This window comes from Bombina bombina, chromosome 2 (genome assembly GCF_027579735.1).
Source record: "Bombina bombina isolate aBomBom1 chromosome 2, aBomBom1.pri, whole genome shotgun sequence".
NCBI lineage: Eukaryota > Metazoa > Chordata > Amphibia > Anura > Bombinatoridae > Bombina > Bombina bombina.
In genome coordinates this window covers 1,195,464,586-1,195,489,356 of record NC_069500.1, presented here as the reverse complement: position 1 = coordinate 1,195,489,356, position 24,771 = coordinate 1,195,464,586, and positions in this window count along the sequence as shown.

Here is a 24,771-nt window from a genome sequence, read left to right as displayed (position 1 = left end):
TTAATGTCCAGTCTGAGCATATTTCTTTTAAAATCGGATATACAGCTAGAGCCTCCCCTGGAGGTTTTTGTGGGGCCCAGCAAATGCTACCTAAATGGGGGGTGTCTAGTAGTTGTGTCTCTAAATAAACACACCTCTTATAGGAGTTATTGCCTTGCCTGCACCAGTCAATTACGCGATTCAGTGAGATAGCTTGTTTATACAGTAAAATATTGGGGGCTCCCAAGCCACCCTACTATGAGTATACTTGGTGGCTTTCGCTATTCTAGGAGGCCTCCAGTGCCAGATATAGGTATCAATAATAGATTGTAGTTTCCGTATATACCCAGTGGTATAAGGGATTGGGAGAGCTTGTAAGACATAGAGAGCCTTTGGCAAAAGGGTCATCTTTGCAGCTGCTATTCTACCTAGCCACAAAATATTTTTTGGGAGCCAGGAGGAGGTTAAATATTCAAACTCCTCTACTAATCGATCATAGTTTAATTTACGAAGATCCTTCAGTTTTAACGTTAAGAATACGCCCAAATACTTTAAGGCATGGCTTTGGATTTTGAAAGGGTGTTTCTGACTAATCTCTAAGATGTCCCCAGCAGGTAAATTTATTGGGAGTAGCTCTGATTTATTATTGTTAATCAAAAAATTTGAGACCTCGCCAAAGGCTTTTAACTTGTGCTGGACTACTGGCAAAGATTGGGCTGGGTCTGATAATGTCATTAAGACATCATCTGCAAACATTGCCAATTTATAAGTTACTTCACTAAACGTGATACCCTGTATCTCAGGATTATTACAAATCTTCTCTGCTAAGGGCTTTAAGGACAGGACAAACAAAAGAGGGGATAGAGGGCAACCCTGACGAGTCCCATTTCGGATTTCAAAATGCTCTGACAACACCCCGTTCACTCTGACCTGGGCAGAGGGGTTGGAATACAGGGCTAATATTTTATTTATGAATGTAGCAGGAAAACCAAATTTTTGAAGGGTAGCTTGAAGGAAAGTCCAGTCCAGCCTATCAAATGCTTTTTAAGTTTTTAGCGTATTCCATTAGGTGGAGTACTTTGCAAATGTTATCCCTAGCTTCCAGTTGTGGGACAAACCCAACCTGGTCATGGTGGATTCAATTTGGAAGTAGACTGTTAATTCTGTTTGCCAGCACTTTTGCATACAGCTTCAGATCTACGTTAAGTAAAGAAATAGGCCTAAAATTTGCAGGGGAGGAAGGGGTTTGCCCGATTTGGGGATAAACCGAGATATGTGCTTGCATCATGGTGTCTGGAAAGCACCTGGAATCGGAAATACAATTGAATAGGCTAAGGAGGTGTGGGAGAAGTTGTGTTTTAAAAGATTTATAATATTTATTGGAAAAGCCATCAGGGCCAGGAGCTTTGTCCGGTTTCATATCTTTTATGGCGTCTGAAATCTCTTTACTGGTAATGGGAGAATCTAAAAAATCTCTTTCACTTGAGATCAGCTTAGGAAGTGTTAAATTGCTAAGATATTTGTCACATACGTCTAGATTTAGAGATTTGTGTTAGAAGGGGTGCGTTAGCTAAGCTTGGTTTATTTCCCCCGCACATTTTAAACAACGCTGGTATTTAGAGTTCTCAGAAGGGCTGCGTTAGGCTCCAAAAAAGGAGCGTACAGGCATATTTACCGCCACTGCAACTCTCAATACCAGCGTTGCTTACGGACGCGGCCAGCTTAAAAAACGTGCTCGTGCACAATTCCCCCATAGGAAACAATGGGGCAGTTTGAGCTGGAAAAAAACCTAACACCTGCAAAAAAGCAGCGTTCAGCTCCTAACGCAGCCCCATTGTTTCCTATGGGGAAACACTTCTTAAGTCTGCACCTAACACCCTAACATGAACCCCGAGTCTAAACCTTACACTTATTAACCCCTAATCTGCCATCCCCGCTATCGCTGACGCCTGCATATTATTATTAACTCCTAATCTGCCGCTCCGTACACCGCCGCAACCTACGTTATCCCTATGTACCCCTAATCTGCTGCCCCTAACACTGCCGACCCCTATATTATATTTATTAACCCCTAATCTTCTGCCCCCAACGTCGCCGCCACCTACCTACAATTATTAACCCCTAATCCAACCGGACCTCACCTCTACTATAATAAATGTATTAACCCCTAATCCGCCTCACTCCCGACTCAAAAACCCTCTAATAAATAGTATTAACCCCTAATCTGCCCTCCCTAACATCGCCGACACCTAACATCAAGTATTAACCCCTAATCTGCCGACCGGACCTCGCCGCTACTCTAATAAATGTATTAACCCCTAAAGCTAAGTCTAATCCTAACACTAACACCCCCTAAATTAAATATAATTTTTATCTAACTAAATAAATTAACTCTTATTAAATAAATTAATCCTATTTAACGCTAAAAACTTACCTGTAAAATAAACCCTAATATAGCTACAATATAACGAATAATTATATTGTAGCTATTTTAGGATTTATATTTTTTTTACAGGCAACTTTGTTTTTATTTTAACCAGGTACAATAGCTATTAAACAGTTAATAACTATTTAATAGCTACCTAGTTAAAATAATTACAAAATTACCTGTAAAATAAATCCTAACCTAAGTTACAATTAAACCTAACACTACACTATCAATAAATTAATTAAATAAACTACCTACAATTATCTACAATTAAATCAACTAAACTAAATTACAAAAAAAACAAAACACTAAATTACAAAAAAAACCCCACTAAATTACAAAAAATAAAAAAAAGATTACAGGAATTTTAAACTAATTACACCTACTCTAAGCCCCCTAAAAAAAAACAAAGCCCCCCAAAATAAAAAAATGCCCTACCCTATTCTAAAATAATAATTTAACCGCTCTTTTACCTTACCAGCCCTTAAAAGGGCCTTTTGCGGGGCATGCCCCAAAGAAAACAGCTCTTTTGCATTCAAATAAACATACAATACCCCCCCAACATTACAACCCACCACCCACATACCCCTAATCTAACCCAAACCCCCCTTAAAAAACCTAACACTAAGCCCCTGAAGATCTTCCTACCTTATCTTCACCACTCCGGGTATCACCGATCCGTCCAGAATAGGGTCCGAAGTCTTCATCCTATCCGGCAAGAAGAGGTCCAGAAGAGGCTCCGAAGTCTTCATCCTATCCAGCAAGAAGAGGGCATCTGGACCGGTAGACATCTTCATCCAGACGGCATCTTCTATTTTCTTCCATCCGGCGCGGAGCGGGACCATCTTGAAGCAGCCGACGCGGATCCATCCTCAATCTGATTGGATCAGCCAATCAGATTGAGCTCGCATTCTATTGGCTGATCGGAACAGCCAATAGAATGCAAGCTCAATCTGATTGGCTGATTGGATCATAAAATCCGATTGAACTTGAATCTGATTGGCTGATTCAATCAACCAATCAGATTTTTCCTACCTTAATTCCGATTGGCTGATAGAATCCTATCAGCCAATCAGAATTCAAGGGATGCCATCTTGGATGACGTCACTTAAAGGAATCTTCATTCGTCGGGAGTCGCCGGAAGAAGAGGATGGATCCGCGTCGGCTGCTTCAAGATGGTCCCGCTCCGCGCCGGATGGAAGAAGATAGAAGATGCCGCCTGGATGAAGATGTCTACCGGTCCGGATGCCCTCTTCTTGCAAGATGGGATGAAGTTACAATAAATATACCGAATATCACAAAGAAAAAAATGTGAAATAAATGTGATAACAAAAATCATAAAAGGAAAACCAATTAAAGTTCTGAATCAAGGATATGTCTGTGTCCTCTGGATGAGTTTTTCAGCTTGTTAGCATTCCTCACTGAGATCCCATAAAAAAGGAAACAGAAAATTGCAACATAGTGTGAATCTGTAACGGCACTTTGAGGAAGTAGTTGTTTTGTAACAAATGAATACTCACATTTGTTGGAGCTTTCGACTAAGCTCAAGGATATGCGCACTCCCACTTTATACTGATGGGAAAACAGTACACTAGGAAAAACTTGGATACAAATTTATTTTAAAATATATAAAAGCGTCACATAAGCCTTGATAACACCACAATGTAAGGGTACAAAAGAAGATATGCTGTAACAAATGCTTCAAATCGCTAAACTTGCAAAGAGGTAAATGGATCAGCAGGAGTGTTACCAGCTGAAACCAAAACCTCTTTAGTAGCAAGACAATAGCGCTAAGCCCCCAGGTGTCCTGGCTAGTGTAGAGACGCGATAAAACTCAATATAGAACAGTTCAGTTCCGACGTACGTTTCGCTGGTATGCTTTGTCAAGGAATGTTAGTACGCATGTTCAAGAGTCCTTCTAAAAAATCCATTGATGAGTTTCTGCCAGGTTTGTGGTTACATCCTCCATTTTGGAAGTTGGCATTTAGGTAATTTGTCATTAAACAACTAGTATGTTTTTCAACTTCTTTCAGTTTTATACATTTTGCTGATATATGCATAGATGTTAAGATGGATAACCAGAATTGGGAAATTATGCATTAAAATGTTATAGCATTATACATATATGCAAAACTTCAAAAAACATAATCACATTGTGCCTGCAATTAGTGTCTATACTGATGATATATGTAGGTATTTGTTTTTTTAACCCCTTATTGGGAAGGTATTAGTTATGTATTAGGATGTTGAGGTTACTGTTTCTAACTATGTGTTTAATTTTACATTTGGGGTTCCATATATTGAAAATAAGTTCGTGAAACATTCTAAAACTACCTAGCACTGACAATATAAGTGTGGAGAAAGTAAAAAAAAAAAAAATATATAAAAATAATAAAAAAATAAATAATAAAAAATAAATTTAAAATTTAAAAAAAAGATTATATTATAAAAAAAAAAATTATAATTAAAAAAAAAAAAAAAAAAAATTATTAAAAATAATATTAAAAAAAAAATGAAAAAAGACATATATAGATTTTATAGCCTTCGTAGCTGTACTTATAAATAACTTTCACAAAAAGTGATGGATTTCAAAATCTTTATTAAGACCATTGGGTATGAAGCTATCCATAATATGGATCCACTTCATTTCCAATTGTCCCAATCTATTCTGTGTGTCTCCTCCCTTCCAATTCTGTTCTAATTTCCTAATGCCCAGAAATTCCAAATCCTTTACATTTCTATTGTGCTTTTTATCAAAGTGAGATGATACTGTATGATTAGCATAACCCTTTTCAATATTGTAAATATGCTCATTCATCCTAATTTTTAGAAGTCTAGAGGTACCCCCTATATAGATTAAATTGCATGAGCATCGTAACATGTAAATTACGTTTTTGCTATTGCAAGTAATAAATTTATCTATACTGTACTCCCTTTTGTTATCTCCAGAAAAAATACAATTGAATAGGGTAAGGAGGTGTGGGAGAAGTTGTGTTTTAAAAGTTTTATAATATTTATTGGAAAAGCCATCAGGGCCAGGATTTTTGTCCGGTTTCATATCTTTTATGGAGTCTGAAATCTCTTTACTGGTAATGGGAGAATCTAAAAAATCTCTTTCACTTGAGTTCAGCTTAGGAAGTGTTAAATTGTTAAGATATTTGTCACATACGTCTACATTTAGAGATTTGTGTTAGAAGGGGTGCGTTAGCTAAGCTTGGTTTATTTCCCCTGCACATTTTAAACAACGCTGGTATTTAGAGTTCTCAGAAGGGCTGCGTTAGGCTCCAAAAAAGGAGCGTACAGGCATATTTACCGCCACTGCAACTCTCAATACCAGCGTTGCTTACGGACGCAGCCAGCTTCAAAAACATGCTCATGCACGATTCCCCCATAGGAAACAATGGGGCAGTTTGAGCTGGAAAAAAACCTAACACCTGCAAAAAAGCAGCGTTCAGCTCCTAACGCAGCCCCATTGTTTCCTATGGGGAAACACTTCTTAAGTCTGCACCTAACACCCTAACATGAACCCCAGGTCTAAACCTTAAACTTATTAACCCCTAATCTGCCATCCCCGCTATCGCTGACCCCTGCATATTATTATTAACCCCTAATCTGCCGCTCCGTACACCGCCGCAACCTACGTTATCCCTATGTACCCCTAATCTGCTGCCCCTAACACTGCCGACCCCTATATTATATTTATTAACCCCTAATCTGCCGCCCCCAACGTCGCCGCCACCTACCTACAATTATTAACCCCTAATCCAACCGGACCTCACCTCTACTATAATAAATGTATTAACCCCTAATCCGCCTCACTCCCGACTCAAAAACCCTCTAATAAATAGTATTAACCCCTATCTGCCCTCCCTAACATCGCCGACACCTAACATCAAGTATTAACCCCTAATCTGCTGACCGGACCTCGACGCTACTCTAATAAATGTATTAACCCCTAAAGCTAAGTCTAATCCTAACACTAACACCCCCCTAAGTTAAATATAATTTTTATCTAACTAAATAAATTAACTCTTATTAAATAAATTAATCCTATTTAACGCTAAAAACTTACCTGTAAAATAAACCCTAATATAGCTACAATATAACGAATAATTATATTGTAGCTATTTTAGGATTTATATTTTTTTTACAGGCAACTTAAAGGAATCTTCATTCGTCGGGAGTCGCCGGAAGAAGAGGATGGATCCGTGTCGGCTGCTTCAAGATGGTCCCGCTCCGCGCAGAATGGAAGAAGATAGAAGATGCTGCCTGGATGAAGATGTCTACCGGTCTGGATGCCCTCTTCCTGCAAGATAGGATGAAGTTACAATAAATATACCGAATATCACAAAGAAAAAAATGTGAAATAAATGTGATAACAAAAATCATAAAAGGAAAACCAATTAAAGTTCTGAATCAAGGATATGTCTGTGTCCTCTGGATGAGTTTTTCAGCTTGTTAGCATTCCTCAGTGAGATCCCATAAAAAAGGAAACAGAAAATTGCAACATAGTGTGAATCTGTAACGGCACTTTGAGGAAGTAGTTGTTTTGTAACAAATGACTACTCACATTTGTTGGAGCTTTCGACTAAGCTCAAGGATATGCGCACTCCCACTTTATACTGATGGGAAAACAGTACACTAGGAAAAACTTGGATACAAATTTATTTTAAAATATATAAAAGCGTCACATAAGCCTTGATAACACCACAATGTAAGGGTACAAAAGCAGATATGCTGTAACAAATGCTTCAAATCGCTAAACTTGCAAAGAGGTAAATGGATCAGCAGGAGTGTTACCAGCTGAAACCAAAACCTCTTTAGTAGCAAGACAATAGCGCTAAGCCCCCAGGTGTCCTGGCTAGTGTAGAGACGCGATAAAACTCAATATAGAACAGTTCAGTTCCGACGTACGTTTCGCTGGTATGCTTTGTCAAGGAATGTTAGTGCGCATGTCCAAGAGTCCTTTTAAACAATCCATTGATGAGTTTCTGCCAGGTTTGTGGTTACATCCTCCATTTTGGAAGTTGGCATTTAGGTAATTTGTCATTAAACAACTAGTATGTTTTTCAACTTCTTTCAGTTTTATACATTTTGTTGATATATGCATAGATGTTAAGATGGATAACCAGAATTGGGAAATTATGCATTAAAATGTTATAGCATTATACATATATGCAAAACTTCAAAAAACATAATCACATTGTGCCTGCAATTAATGTCTATACTGATGATATATGTAGGTATTTTTTTTAACCCCTTATTGGGAAGGTATTAGTTATGTATTAGGATGTTGAGGTTACTGTTTCTAACTATGTGTTTAATTTTACATTTGGGGTTCCATATATTGAAAATAAGTTCGTGAAACATTCTAAAACTACCTAGCACTGACAATATAAGTGTGGACAAAGTAAAAAAATATATATATATATAAAAATAATAAAAAAATAAATAATAAAAAATAAATTTAAAATTTAAAAAAAAAAAAAAATTATATTATAAAAAAAAAAAATTATAATTAAAAAAAAAATAAAAAAAAATATTAAAAATAATATAAAAAAAAATGAAAAAAGACATAAAAAAAATAATTAAAAATAATATAAAAAAAAAAATTAAAAAAGACATATATAGATTTTATAGCCTTCGTAGCTGTACTTATAAATAACTTTCACAAAAAGTGATGGATTTCAAAATCTTTATTAAGACCATTGGGTATGAAGCTATCCATAATATGGATCCACTTCATTTCCAATTGTCCCAATCTATTCTGTGTGTCTCCTCCCTTCCAATTCTGTTCTAATTTCCTAATGCCCAGAAATTCCAAATCCTTTACATTTCTATTGTGCTTTTTATCAAAGTGAGATGATACTGTATGATTAGCATAACCCTTTTCAATATTGTAAATATGCTCATTCATCCTAATTTTTAGAAGTCTAGAGGTACGCCCTATATAGATTAAATTGCATGAGCATCGTAACATGTAAATTACGTTTTTGCTATTGCAAGTAATAAATTGATCTATACTGTACTCCCTTTTGTTATCTCCAGAAAAATTTTTTTTACAGAATTTTGGAGTTTTTTTCATAAATTTGCAAGCATTGCAGAATTGACACTTTCTAAAACCCATTTCAGATGGTAGCAACCAATTTTTTACTTTGTTATTGTCTACTTCTTTAATACATTGGGATAGTTGTAACTTAAGATTGGGAACCTTTCTAAAAATTATGTTAGGTCCATCACCTAAAAATTCATTTAATGCTGCATCTCTTGTGAGAATTCCCCATTGTTTTTGTATGATGTTCCTAAGTTCTCCACTCTGAGTGCTATGTTGGAAGATAAGTCTATTTGCTAGTTTATCATCAGTGAATTTCTTATTTTTGATTTTAGATTTTAATAAATCTGACCTGTCCATGTTGGTTACTTCTTTTTTTCATCTAGAAAATTAGCTGGATAATTTTTCTCTAAAAAAACGTTTTTTTAGGATTTGAGATTGAACCTTATACATATCTTGTTCTTTACAATTACGTCTCAGTCGAACAAATTGACCTTTAGGGACATTTTTAAGCCAATGTTTTTTATGACAACTTTCGAGGCTTATGTAATTGTTTACGTCTATGCTTTTAAAAAAAGTTTTTCGACTTCAACATTTCATTCTCAATGTATATTTCAAGGTCTAAAAATTCTACCTATGTTTGACTATAATTCCAAGTTAGAGCTACTTTGAACTCATTTGTTTTCAAATATTCCATGAATTCAAGTAATTGGTTCTCACTTCCTGACCATATGAAGAATAGGTCATCTATGTAGCGATGATAAGACACCAGATATTGCGCCCAGCTAGAGTTGTAAATATATTGATTTTCCCAATTGGCCATATATAAATTGGCATATCTGGGTGCAAATCGGGTGCCCATCGCTGTGCCTCCTACTTGCAAATAATATTGGTGGTTGAACCAAAAGTAGTTGGTTTCTAGAATTATAGCTATGCTGTCTAATATAAACTCAAGTTGTTTTTTATCCAAAGAGTCATCTTTTTCTAGGATGTTTTTTTACTGATGCTATGCCAAGATTTTTGTCTATTATGGTATAAAGTGACGTGACATCACTAGTCACCAACCACCAAATTGGATTCCACTCGAGTTCTTCTAAATGGTTAAGGATACTTAAGGTATCTTTCAAATATGATTTTGTCTTTACGACATAAATCTGTAAAAATTGGTCTATATATGCCGATAAGTTGCTTGTGAGGGAATTAACCCCTGACACTATGGGTCTACCTGGGGGGTTAGATGGATCCTTGTGTATTTTCGGCAGTATATAAAAAGTGGGAGTTTTTGGAAATTGGTTGTAGATATATTGATATTCTTTTTTATTCACAATGCCTGTTGTTAAGCCTTTTTCCAAGTGAAGTTCAAGTCTTTTTTTAAATTTTATTATTGGATTACTATCAAGTTCGATATATACCTCAGTGTTTTTAAGTTGTCTAAGACATTCCTCATTGTATTTAGTTTTATCCATGATAACTGTCCCTCCGCCCTTGTCCGCAGGCTTTATGACTATCTTATCATTCATTTTTAAATCTGCCAAGGCTGTTTGTTCTAGTTTAGTGAGATTGGAACCATAATTAATTATGTACTAGTTCTAAGAATGTCTCCATAGGTGCTGATTTGCACTGTGTGGGATTAAAGGAGAACTTTTTATGTACCTCTATATGTTTATATTTATTTATTTCTATAGAACTGTTACTGATTATGGGATTGTTAGTAAAAAAACTTTTTTATGCATAGATTTCTAATAAACTTCTGAATTCCTATAAAGGCTTCAAATTTATTCATTCTGTAACTGGGAGCAAAATTTAGCCCTTTGTTTAAGACAGAGGTTTGGGCTTCTGATAGTGTGGTACTCGACAGATTGAAAATACCATTATCTTTTTTATTTATTTGTTTATTATTGTGTTTATTACTTAGTAATCCGTTCTGTCCATGTTTTTGCGTCTTTTGTTGAACAGATCTTAATCCGTTCTTGTGTATTTTCTTTTTCCAGCCTCTATAAAAACCTCCTCCTCTTCTGAGTTATATCTTGCTAAAGCTCCAAATCTATTATGGGTGGTGGTTTCTTTTGGATATTGTTCTTTATGATTTTTAAAAGGATTTCTAGGTTGTTGCCAATTATTTTCTTCTCTTGCCCACTGTTTTCTGCCACTCTTTGTAAGTTCCCCATATTGTTTGCTCTCCATATGGGGAGTTATTTTTTGTTCCAGCATGTTAATTTCTATATTTGCCTCATCCAATAATTTTTTCTTTTCACTAATAATAAGATTCATAAGTTTTCTTGTGCATTCTTCTAAAATATGATTCCACTTGGTCATAAACATAAGGTTATCCTGACCAAATGTGGGATTTTTTAGAATTCGTAATCCTCTAGGGGTAATTTGTTCTTTCAAATATTTTTCTAAGGTTACTATCTCAAGGTGATATTTGGTTTCTTTAACCATATATTTTTCAACTTCCTTTAATAGGTTTGCTAGTGAGTCATCTGTGTGTTCAGAATCATTAAAAAAATAATCAGCACCTGATGCTAGGGTGCGTCTACTTTGAAACAAAGACATAGTGAAAAAATCTCCCAAATTGACAAAAAGTAATAAATATAATGTGTTCTATATGTGGAATCTATGAGTATGTGTAAAAGGTTAAAAACTGTATGAATGGTGTGAACTGCTAATTAATTAACAAGGTGTGCTTGGCTTTGATACACCTATAAACAAAACTCTGTGCTAAAGGAATACCCAAATATAGCTGGTTTGCTGCAGAAAAATCAGCGTGTGAACAGAAAAACAGTACTAGTGACAAAAACAAATATAGAAATTAACATGCTGGAACAAAAAATAACTCCCCATATGGAGAGCAAACAATATGGGGAACTTTCACAAAGAGTGGCAGAAAATTTAGATTGTTTAAAAAAAGAGATCAAAGACACTAAGAGAAAAAAATACTTTAGAGACTATGAGGATTATAAAGAAAGGAAAGAAAGAAATTATAGAGCTAAAAATAGAAGAACACATATTCAAAATACTAATAATTCCAACAAGGAGCGTTTACAATATAAAGATCAAGACTTTAGATACACACATAGAAATAATTATTATGGCAATACATCAAATCAACACCAACATAATTCTTTAGCACATAGAGAAAGAGAGAGCTACTATAACAAAAGAAAGGAAGATATTTCCTACGCAGATCACAGATATCCACAGAAAAATCATGATATGACTTATAACAAAAATATGAATTATAGGAACAATCAGGATAGATCTGAACAGTGGGCAAGAGAAGAATATAATTGGCAACAACCTAGAAATCCTTTTAAAAATCATAAAGAACAATATCCGAAAGAAACCACCACCCATAATAGATTTGGAGCTTTAGCAAGATATAACTCAGAAGAGGAGGAGGTTTTTATAGAGGCTGGAAAAAGAAAATACACAAGAACAAATTCAGATCTGTTCAACAAAAGACGCAAAAACATGGACAGAACGGATTACTAAGTAATAAACACAATAATAAACAAATAAATAAAAAAGATAATGGTATTTTCGATCTGTCGAGTACCACACTATCAGAAGCCCAAACCTCTGTCTTAAACAAAGGGCTAAATTTTGCTCCAAGTTACAGAATGAATAAATTTGAAGCCTTTATAGGAATTCAGAAGTTTATTAGAAATCTATGCATAAAAAAGTTTTTTACTAACAATCCCATAATGAGTAACAGTTCTATAGAAATAAATAAATATAAACATATAGAGGTACATAAAAAGTCCTCCTTTAATCCCACACAGTGCAAATCAGCACCTATGGAGACATTCTTAGAACTAGTACATAGGGATATTAAAAATATGAAAATTAATTATGGTTCCAATCTCACTAAACTAGAACAAACAGCCTTGGCAGATTTAAAAATGAATGATAAGATAGTCATAATGCCCGCAGACAAGGGCGGAGGGACAGTTATCATGGATAAAACTAAATACAATGAGGAATGTCTTAGACAACTTAAAAACACTGAGGTATATATCGAACTTGATAGTAATCCAATAATAAAATTTAAAAAAAGACTTGAACTTCACTTGGAAAAAGGCTTAAAAACAGGCATTGTGAATAAAAAAGAATATCAATATATCTACAACCAATTTCCAAAAACTCCCACTTTTTATATACTGCCGAAAATACACAAGGATCCATCTAACCCCCCAGGTAGACCCATAGTGTCAGGGGTTAATTCCCTCACAAGCAACTTATCGGCATATATAGACCAATTTTTACAGACTTATGTCGTAAAGACAAAATCATATTTGAAAGATACCTTAAGTATCCTTAACCATTTAGAAAAACTTGAGTGGAATCCAAATTGGTGGTTGGGGACTAGTGATGTCACGTCACTTTATACCATAATAGACAAAAATCTTGGCATAGCATCAGTAAAAAACATCCTAGAAAAAGATGACTCTTTGGATAAAAAACAACTTGAGTTTATATTAGACAGCATAGCTATAATTCTAGAAACCAACTACTTTTGGTTCAACCACCAATATTATTTGCAAGTAGGAGGCACAGCAATGGGCACCAGATTTGCGCCCAGCTATGCCAATTTATATATGGCCAATTGGGAAAATCAATATATTTACAACTCTAGCTGGGCGCAATATCTGGTGTCATCGCTACATAGATGAGGAAGTGAGAACCAATTACTTGAATTCATGGAATATTTGAAAACAAATGAGTTCAAAGTAGCTCTAACTTAGAATTATAGTCAAACCAAGGTAGAATTTTTAGACCTTGAAATATACATTGAGAATGAAATGTTGAAGTCGAAAAACTTTTTTAAAAGCATAGACGTAAACAATTACATAAGCCTCGAAAGTTGTCATCAAAAACATTGGCTTAAAAATGTCCCTAAAGGTCAATTTGTTCGACTGAGACGTAATTGTAAAGAACAAGATATGTATAAGGTTCAATCTCAAATCCTAAAAAAAGTTTTTTAGAGAAAAATTATCCAGCTAATTTTCTAGATGAAAAAATAGAAGAAGATAACCAACATGGACAGGTCAGATTTATTAAAATCTAAAATCAAAAATAAGAAATTCACTGATGATAAACTAGCAAATAGACTTATCTTCCAACATAGCACTCAGAGTGGAGAACTTAGGAACATCATACAAAAACAATGGGGAATTCTCACAAGAGATGCAGCATTAAATGAATTTTTAGGTGATGGACCTAACATAATTTTTAGAAAGGTTCCCAATCTTAAGTTTCAACTATCCCAATGTATTAAAGAAGTAGACAACAACAAAGTAAAAAATTGGTTGCTACCATCTGAAATGGGTTTTAGAAAGTGTCAATTCTGCAATGCTTGCAAATTTATGAAAAAAACTCAAAAATTCTGTAAAAAAAAATTTCTGGAGATAACAAAAGGGAGTACAGTATAGATCAATTTATTACTTGCAATAGCAAAAACGTAATTTAAATGTTACGATGCTCATGCAATTTAATCTATATAGGGCGTACCTCTAGACTTCTAAAAATTAGGATGAATGAGCATATTTACAATATTGAAAAGGGTTATGCTAATCATACAGTATCATCTCACTTTGATAAAAAGCACAATAGAAATATAAAGGATTTGGAATTTCTGGGCATTAGGAAATTAGAACAGAATTGGAAGGGAGGAGACACATAGAATAGATTGGGACAATTGGAAATGAAGTGGATCCATATTATGGATAGCTTCATACCCAATGGTCTTAATAAAGATTTTGAAATCCATCACTTTTTGTGAAAGTTATTTATAAGTACAGCTACGAAGGCTATAAAATCTATATATGTCTTTTTTCATTTTTTTTTTAAATTATTTTTCATTTTTTTTTTCTTTTTTTATTATATGTCTTTTTTTAAAAAAAAATTATATTATTTTTAATATTTTTAATATTTTTTTTAATTATAATTTTTTTTTTTTTAATTTTTTTTATTATTTTTTTTTTTATTATTTTTATATATATATTTTTTTACTTTGTCCACACTTATATTGTCAGTGCTAGGTAGTTTTAGAATGTTTCACAAACTTATTTTCAATATATTGAACCCCAAATGTAAAATTAAACACATAGTTAGAAACAGTAACCTCAACATCCTAATATATAACTAATACCTTCACAATAAGGGGTTAAAAAAACAAATACCTACATATATCATCAGTATAGACACTAATTGCAGGCACAATGTGATTATGTTTTTTGAAGTTTTGCATATATGTATAATGCTATAACATTATAATGCATAATTTCCCAATTCTGGTTATCCATCTTAACATCTATGCATATATCAACAAAATGTATAAAACTGAAAGAAGTTGAAAAGCATACTAGTTGTTTAATGACAAATTACCTAAATGCCAACTTCCAAAATGGAGGATGTAACCACAAACCTGGCAGAAACTCATCAATGGATTGTTTAAAAGGACTCTTGGACATGCGCACTAACATTCCTTGACAAAGCATACCAGCGAAACGTACGTCGGAACTGAACTGTTCTATATTGAGTTTTATCGCGTCTCTACACTAGCCAGGACACCTGGGGGCTTAGCGCTATTGTCTTGCTACTAAAGAGGTTTTGGTTTCAGCTGGTAACACTCCTGCTGATCCATTTACCTCTTTGCAAGTTTGGTGATTTGAAGCATTTGTTACAGCATATCTGCTTTTGTACCCTTACATTGTGGTGTTATCAAGGCTTATATGACGCTTTTATATATTTTAAAATAAATTTGTATCCAAGTTTTTCCTAGTGTACTGTTTTCCCATCAGTATAAAGTGGGAGTGCTCATATCCTTGAGCTTAGTCGAAAGCTCCAACAAATGTGAGTAGTCATTTGTTACCAAACAACTACTTCCTCAAAGTGCCATTACAGATTCACACTATGTTGCAATTTTCTGTTTCCTTTTTTATGGGATCTCACTGAGGAATGCTAACAAGCTGAAAAACTCATCCAGAGGACAGACATATCCTTGATTCAGAACTTTAATTGGTTTTCCTTTTATGATTTTTGTTATCACATTTATTTCACAAGATAGGATGAAGACTTCGGACCCTCTTCTGGACCTCTTCTTGCCGGATAGGATGAAGACTTCGGTTCCTCTTCTGGATGGATCGGTGATACCTGGCGTGGTGAAGATAAGGTAGGAAGATCTTCAGGGGCTTAGTGTTAGGTTTTTTTAAGGGGGGTTTGGGTTAGATTAGGGGTATGTGGGTGGTGGGTTGTAATGTTGGGGTGGTATTGTATGTTTTTTTACAGGCAAAAGAGCTGTTTTCTTTGGGTCATGCCCCGCAAAAGGCCCTTTTAAGCGCTGGTAAGGTAAAAGAGCTGTAAAATTTTTATTTTAGAATAGGATAGGGCATTTGTTTATTTTGGGGGGCTTTGTTATTTTTTTAGGGGGCTTAGAGTAGGTGTAATTAGTTTAAAATTCTTGTAATTTTTTTTATTTTTCGTAATTTAGTGTTTGTTTTTTTGTAATTTAGTGTTTGTTTTTTTGTAATTTAGTTTAGTTGATTTAATTGTAGATAATTGTAGATAGTTTATTTAATTAATTTATTGATAGTGTAGTGTTAGGTTTAATTGTAACTTAGGTTAGGATTTATTTTACAGGTAATTTTGTAATTATTTTAAATACAGGGAGTGCAGAATTATTAGGCAAGTTGTATTTTTGAGGATTAATTTTATTATTGAACAACAACCATGTTCTCAATGAACCCAAAAAACTCATTAATATCAAAGCTGAATAGTTTTGGAAGTAGTTTTTAGTTTGTTTTTAGTTATAGCTATTTTAGGGGGATATCTGTGTGTGCAGGTGACTATTACTGTGCATAATTATTAGGCAACTTAACAAAAAACAAATATATACCCATTTCAATTATTTATTTTTACCAGTGAAACCAATATAACATCTCAACATTCACAAATATACATTTCTGACATTCAAAAACAAAACAAAAACAAATCAGTGACCAATATAGCCACCTTTCTTTGCAAGGACACTCAAAAGCCTGCCATCCATGGATTCTGTCAGTGTTTTGATCTGTTAACCATCAACATTGCATGCAGCAGCAACCACAGCCTCCTAGACACTGTTCAGAGAGGTGTACTGTTTTCCCTCCTTGTAAATCTCACATTTGATGATGGACCACAGGTTCTCAATGGGGTTCAGATCAGGTGAACAAGGAGGCCATGTCATTAGATTTTCTTCTTTTATACCCTTTCTTGCCAGCCACGCTGTGGAGTACTTGGACGCGTGTGATGGAGCATTGTCCTGCATGAAAATCATGTTTTTCTTGAAGGATGCAGACTTCTTCCTGTACCACTGCTTGAAGAAGGTGTCTTCCAGAAACTGGCAGTAGGACTGGGAGTTGAGCTTGACTCCATCCTCAACCCGAAAAGGCCCCACAAGCTCATCTTTGATGATACCAGCCCAAACCAGTACTCCACCTCCACCTTGCTGGCGTCTGAGTCGGACTGGAGCTCTCTGCCCTTTACCAATCCAGCCACGGGCCCATCCATCTGGCCCATCAAGACTCACTCTCATTTCATCAGTCCATAAAACCTTAGAAAAATCAGTCTTGAGATATTTCTTGGCCCAGTCTTGATGTTTCAGCTTGTGTGTCTTGTTCAGTGGTGGTCGTCTTTCAGCCTTTCTTACCTTGGCCATGTCTCTGAGTATTGCACACCTTGTGCTTTTGGGCACTCCAGTGATGTTGCAGCTCTGAAATATGGCCAAACTGGTGGCAAGTGGCATCTTGGCAGCTGCACGCTTGACTTTTCTCAGTTCATGGGCAGTTATTTTGCGCCTTGGTTTTTCCACACGCTTCTTGCGACCCTGTTGACTATTTTGAATGAAACGCTTGATTGTTCGATGATCACGCTTCAGAAGCTTTGCAATTTTAAGAGTGCTGCATCCCTCTGCAAGATATCTCACTATTTTTGACTTTTCTGAGCCTGTCAAGTCCTTCTTTTGACCCATTTTGCCAAAGGAAAGGAAGTTGCCTAATAATTATGCACACCTGATATAGGGTGTTGATGTCATTAGACCACACCCCTTCTCATTACAGAGATGCACATCACCTAATATGCTTAATTGGTAGTAGGCTTTCGAGCCTATACAGCTTGGAGTAAGACAACATGCATAAAGAGGATGATGTGGTCAAAATACTAATTTGCCTAATAATTCTGCACACAGTGTAGGTAACTATTAAATAGTTATTAACTATTTAATAGCTATTTTACCTGGTTAAAATAAATACAAAGTTGCCTGTAAAATAAATATAAATCCTAAAATAGCTACAATGTAATTATTATTTATATTGTAGCTATATTAGGGTTTATTTTACAGGAAAGTATTTAGCTTTAAATAGGATTAATTTATTTATTAAGATTTATTTTATTTTGTTAGATTTAAATTATATTTAACTTAGGGGGTGTTAGGGTTAGGGTTAGACAGCTTTAGGGGTTAATACATTTATTAGAGTAGCAGCGAGGTCCGGTCGGCAGATTAGGGGTTAATACTTGAAGTTAGGTGTCGGCAATGTTAGGGAGGGCAGATTAGGGGTTAATACTATTTATTAGAGGGTTTTTGAGTCGGGAGTGAGGTGGATTAGGGGTTAATACATTTATTATAGTAGAGGTGAGGTCCGGTCGGCAGATTAGGGGTTTATAAGTGTAGGTAAGGTAGCGGCGATGTTGGGGGGGCAGATTAGGAGGTAATAAATATAATATAGGGGTCGGCGATGTTAGGGGCAGCAGATTAGGGGTACATAGGGATAATGTAGGTTGTGGCGGTGTGCGGTCGGCAGATTATGGGTTAAAAAAATTTAATAGAGTGACAGCGATGTGGGGGGACCTTGGTTTAGGGGTACATAGGTAGTTTATGGGTGTTACTGTACTTTAGAGCACAGTAGTTAAGAGCTTTATGAACCGGCTGGAGTTTGGTTGTTAGAGTTCTAACGCTCACTTCAGCCAAGACTCTAAATACCTGCATTAGAAAGATCCCATTGAAAAGATAGGATACGCAATTGATGTAAGGGGATATGCGGTATGGAAAAGTCGCGGCTGGAAAGAGAGCGTTAGACCCTTACCTACAAGACTCTAAATACCAGCGGCCGGCCAAAACCAGCATTAGGACCCCCTAACGCTGGTTTTGACGGTTAACGCAGAACTCTAAATCTAGGCGATAGTTTCTTGTGGGATTCTATTTGTCTATTAAGGTTTATCATTTTTTATATAGTAAATTATATGATATAATGAAAATTACAGCTATACGCAAACACATCAGAAATGTAAAAATAGCCCTGGTCCTTAAGGGTAAGAAATTTGAAAAATGATATGGCCACTAAGGGGTTAAATGGAATGGCTTGTCACACTGCGTAAACCTGTGTGAAAAAACACTTTTAATCTATAGGAATCTCAGACAAAAATCTTTTTTAATGTATAGAATAAAATAAATGTAGCTAAGCATTTGAATTGGATTAAAATATATACATTGGTTTCTTAATAGTCCTGCCTTAAGTATTCTAGGTGTTATGTGGTCGGCATGATTTACTAACTGAAATAATTTTGTTAATAATTTCTTTGTGAATAGTGTACTAGAATGTGGCTTATACACGTAGAGAATGATCTGCAGTATTATTATCCCCTTTACTGAATGTGTTCAGTATTTTATCTCAACCTCAAGGCATCATATTCTTCTGAAAAAAAACACAGCTTCTTAAAATTAACATGAATTTCAAGTAAACATTATTTGTCTGCACCATAAAAAAATTATACTGGGACTTTTTCCATGTCTCTTATGATATCTAATGCTTGAAAAGTTATGCAGACAAAATTGTGACATTATCTGACATAACATTACTAGTTTAATGGATCCTATGCTCCTATGTTCCAATTCGTTTTAAGATTATTAATACCTTAGTGAATTTCCTGTTTACTTATTTAATTATTACAGCTCTATAAACATTGTTGTCATAAAAGCAGCATAATATTTAATGACAGTGATTATTCATGTGCTTGGTAAACAAAGCTCTTTAAATACTTGTATAAAAGGCTAAAACAGACACTGTATTTATATTTATTAAAAATAAACAATGCAACTTTTAAGAATATTTTTAAAAATATTTACAAACACACATGCATTCAATATTTTTTCCTCCAAAGCAAATACAATTAATATAAATTATTATAATGAAAACATGCTATTGCTAAAATTCTAAGAAAAAATGTTAGGTATTCAGGTTAAGAATTAATGTTTGTTCTGTGGAAGGCAAATACATTACAAATGTAAAAAAATAGTACTATAATGTATTGTAATGTATATGTATTTTTTTTTTGCACTGTTCATTTTTTTTAATTTTTCAAATGGTTTTTGACATAGATCATTAACTTTACACATTATTGAATCAACAAATTATACAGTATATAGCCCCTAGCATTATTTAGAAATATCTTCCAGTAATTATTTTTAATTTTGTTTGTTATTGTGTAAATCTAAACTACTAAATTTGTATGTAAAGCAAATAAGGCATTAATCTATTTACTATAGATAAAGCAAATAAAATAATTGTAATGTATATGCAACAAAAAAAGTTAAAAGTTGTATTTGTAACACATAATTCCTTAGATTTCATGCATAAAACATGACATTTGCAGTATATTGTTAGGTAAGGTATAATTTTAAAACAATTTAAAATCTGCAAAGTACAAAATGTTTTTTTTCCTACCGGAAAAAGTTATTTTTATTAATGTTCTTTAAACATGAAGTGAAAAGTACTTAGAATGAGAAAAGAAAAATGGCCTAGAATGCCGTCTTGTTAGCTATTTTCTTTTCTAAAAAGTGGAACGTTCCTCCCACCGCCTTGCCTTATTTCAAAGAACCAATCAAGACTTTTCATTGGAGTATACAAGGCTTGCCGCTGCCATTACATTGTATTGCAGTTCCTTATCTAATAATCTCTACTGAAATGAATTAGAAGCAGATATGTGACAGGGTAAGGATTTGAAGTTTGTAGTGTGTATTTATACATTTTAGAAGTGGGAGACCTATAATTTGAAAAATAATTAAAGTAGAATTAAAGTAGAATTCTGGAGTGGGCTCCCTTTTGGATCCCACTTCAGAACTGATAGATACCTTTCTACAACCTCTAGTGGCCCAATTAACAAGTTATATTAGGGACTCTACACAAGTTCTTAGTGCCCTACAAAATATCAATTGGAAATCCACTTATAGATTTATTACAGTGGATGTGGCCTCACTTTACACCTCCATCCCACACCAGGCAGGTCTTATATCAATTTCTAATATTTTGGACAGAATGTCAGGTTTCTCAGAGGATCTTAAACATTTTATAATTTGGACTTTGGAGTTTTTACTAACCCATAATTAGTTTTTGTTTGAGGGGTCTTACTATCTGCAGAGGCGTGGAACAGCTATGGGGGCGAAATTCGCCCCCTCCTATGCCAATCTCTATATGGGATGGTGGGAGCTGCTCCACGTCTATGCAGATAGTAACCCCTTTAAGAAACATATAATTTATTTTGGACGTTATATTGATGACCTGCTATTGGTGTGGGATGGAGATGAGGAGTCGGCATCTAAATTTATGGAGTATTTAAATTGCAATGATCTTAATTTGAGCTTTGTTGGATATCAGAATACAACAAGGATTGAGTTTTTGGATATTGAAGTATCAGTTGAGAATGGGTTGATAGTGACAGATTTACATAGAAAACCGACAAGTGGTAATACCATTCTTAACTATAGATCTTGTCATCCTCAACATGTACTCAAAGCTATCCCTAAGGGTCAATTCATTAGGGCAAAGAGAATCTGCTCCAGCAAAACACTATATAAAAAGCAGAGTGAGGATCTGTGCAGTAGACTTCAAAATAGGGGATACAATAACCATTTATTGTCAAAAACTAGACAAATTGTAGATAGCATGCCACGTGAGTCCCTTCTGCAGTATAAGAAGGGAAGTAAATTATCTTCTAGTACTTTAAATTTGCCTAATAAGGTGGTCTTCAGTACTCCATACAGTTTAGAGTACAGAAAAATTTGTGACATTGTACAAGAAAGTCTCCCTATTTTACAAACTGACCCTGTTCTGGAGAAAGTGATCTCTAGCGGTGTTAAATTTGTGTCCAGAAAGGCTAAAAGCGTTCAAAATTATGTATCCCCTTCCTTTTTACCAGAAATTAAAAGAGGTACTTGGCTACCAACTAGATCGGGCTGTTTTAAATGTAGAGGCACTAGGTGCATAACCTGTGATCATATTACGGAAGGGAATGCCTTTCAATCATCTAGCACAGGGAAAGAATACACAATTAGATATAATCTTAATTGTAATTCAACACATATAGTGTATCTCATGACATGTAAAGGCTGCCAGGTCCAATACTTAGGAAAGACAAAAAGAAGGTTGAGGGATAGAGTATTGGAACACATCAGAGACATAAATGACCCAGACATCTTTACCTCAGTGGCCTCACATTTCAAATTTGACCACCAAGGGGATTCTTCCCTAGCATTTTTCCAGGCAATTGATCATGTGCCCTTCTCTAAGAGAGGGGGGGACAGGGAGTATCAGCTAAGTAAGAAGGAGGTCAGGTGGATTTTTAACATGAACACTAGGACACCTTCTGGTTTAAATATTGAGTCAGACGTTAACCTGTTTGTATAATGCACTTCATCCTGGCATTTTAAATAATTAGATTTTTTTCATTTTTTCATTTATTCTTGGATTATTTTTTTGTTGTCTCAATATACTTTATTTTGTGGTAAGAATTTTTCAGTTTATATGCACAAAATGAGTTTATATATATATATAACAGTCTAATATTGTATTTATATATCTCTACCACAATGTAATTGTATAACATTACAATCCTGTGCTAACACTGTCTATTGCAGCCTGTATATATGAGGGGTTAAAAAGTTTACATAGTAGTTTAAGTATTTAATGAAACACACCTGTTCAATTAACATAGATACCTCTCTATATAGGTTTACAGACCAGTACACAGTTTAAGCAGTGAACAAGTGAGGCAGTCCCTCACGAAACGCGTATGTTTGTTACTGTATTGTAACCTACGGAGTATGTCCGTTTGGTGCTTTTTTCTGCATGCCCTTTTTTGCTTTTAATGCACTGTTTGTACCTGTGAAATAAACCCCCTTTTTTGCATCTTACCTATTACTTTGGATTTATTTGCGGATGGTTAGCCGGTCTTCTCTCTGTATGTCTCAAGTTTGCTGACGTCATTGGACCGAGACGTCTGGATTTGGCTCCTATCGGCATCCGTAGGAGTGTGAACAGTGCACACGCTGAAGACGCGCTGTACAGGATCGCTGAAGACAGCAGCCCATCATACTGCCTGGGGGTAAGCACCGCTTGCTTTGTTTTTCAGAATACAAAATGTATTCAATACCCATAATGAAACATTTCATATTAAAGTCAAAAATTATTTTATGTCCCTTCATGATAATGTTGTATAATGTAAGGTAAGCTGACCACAGACATTCTTATTAGTTGCAAAATGTTACTTATCAATTTTTCATTAACTTAAACTAATTAAAATAAAAGATAGATACAATATTTGCATGAAAGAATAATTAACCATGTATCTATGAGAACTATAAAGAGTTGGTTTTAAATTATCTACATCTATGTTAGTTTAATAAAGTGGTTCTATGAGATTATTTATTTAAAAAAAGAAAGATCTATTTTGAATAATTTCTTATGAATACAGAATTTCAAAATGCATTATTATTATTGTTATTATTGTCATTATTATCCTTTATTTGTAAGGCATCACTAAATTGCATAGTGCTGGGTACATAAATAGACAATGACAGTTTCATGGTAAATTAATACAGATACATGAAACAGACTAAAAAACAGATTAATACATAAGGAGGAGGGTTCTGCTACAAAGAATAGGTGGGGAAAGGGAGGGGGTTGGGAAAGCTACTTAAGAGTATATTTCAGTAGTCAATATGAGATAAAATAAGTGAAAAAATATTTTAGTCACATTTTTTGGTAATGAAAGGTTAAATTCTATAGATCTTGAGTAGGTCTGCATGGCAGGATTTGTCAACTGCTTGTATATGTGGGGTGAATGAGAAATCAGAGTGCAGTGTGATGCCAAAGCAGTGGATCTGGGATTATATTTTGAGTACAGTGTCTCCTACAGTAAGAGTCTGGTTTAAGGTGGTTATGAAAGGAGAGAATAAGAAGCTTGGGTTGTGAGAGATTGAGTTTAAAGGACAGTAATTACCTTGTAATTGCAAGACATTTTTATACTGTTACTAAAGAATAACATATCAGTTAAGTCTTAATTCTTTTTTAATGCAAATAGTTTTCAAAAGCAAAGCTCCACCCACCATTTGCCTTATTTCACTACAAGACTAGAAATTGTCATAACATTAGTATAAAATTGTTTTGCAGTTATCAAACCCAAGTAGGGACAGGTATGTAGTCAAGTTAGCCTTGATAAGTATGCAGGGTACATTTTAAGTTCTGAGAAATAGATAATGCCCCTTTAGATACTAAATAGTGTGAACAAATCCAGGAGGAAATTACAGAGAGACAATTATTCACCTAGTTGAGTAAAAAAAAAAAAGAGAAATAATAGAAGAAGAATGATAAAATATCGTAAGCATATTAATGGTACTTAAAGGTTGGACACAATGGATGAGAAAAAGATTTGGTCAGGTTAAGGGTTAGGAGTTATATGACCTGAGGATAAATATTTAATAGAAGAAATCAGCATTGGCACACTATTTTCTCCACTGGTTTTCAGCAGCCCATGAAGATCTTTGGAGATAGTGGTTTTGTGTGGAAGGCCATAGTTGCCATCAAATATGTTACATGTTGAACTGTGTTGATTTGTGCACAGAATTGTATTAAAGAGTCACAAGGTGTAGACTAGAGAGGGTGAAAATGTAGAACAGAGGTTTAAGTCTTGAAGAACTAAATAAGTTAGGTTCCTGTATAATTAAACATTTGTGGAGGCTCAGGAGGATGCTGCATCACATGTTTTTCATGCTGATCTTTTACCATCCATCTTGACCCCTTTTTTTGGTGTTAAAACTGCTGTAAAAAAACAATTATGTTAATGAAATACCTTGAAGTATATTTAACAATTTCTATTAAATCTCCTCAATCACTTTACCCCTATACAATATTCCAGATGATTCCTGACTAATAATCTATAACATTGAATAGTTGTATTGTAAAGATAGTCAATCATAGTGAAAAAATGAGCTGTTTAA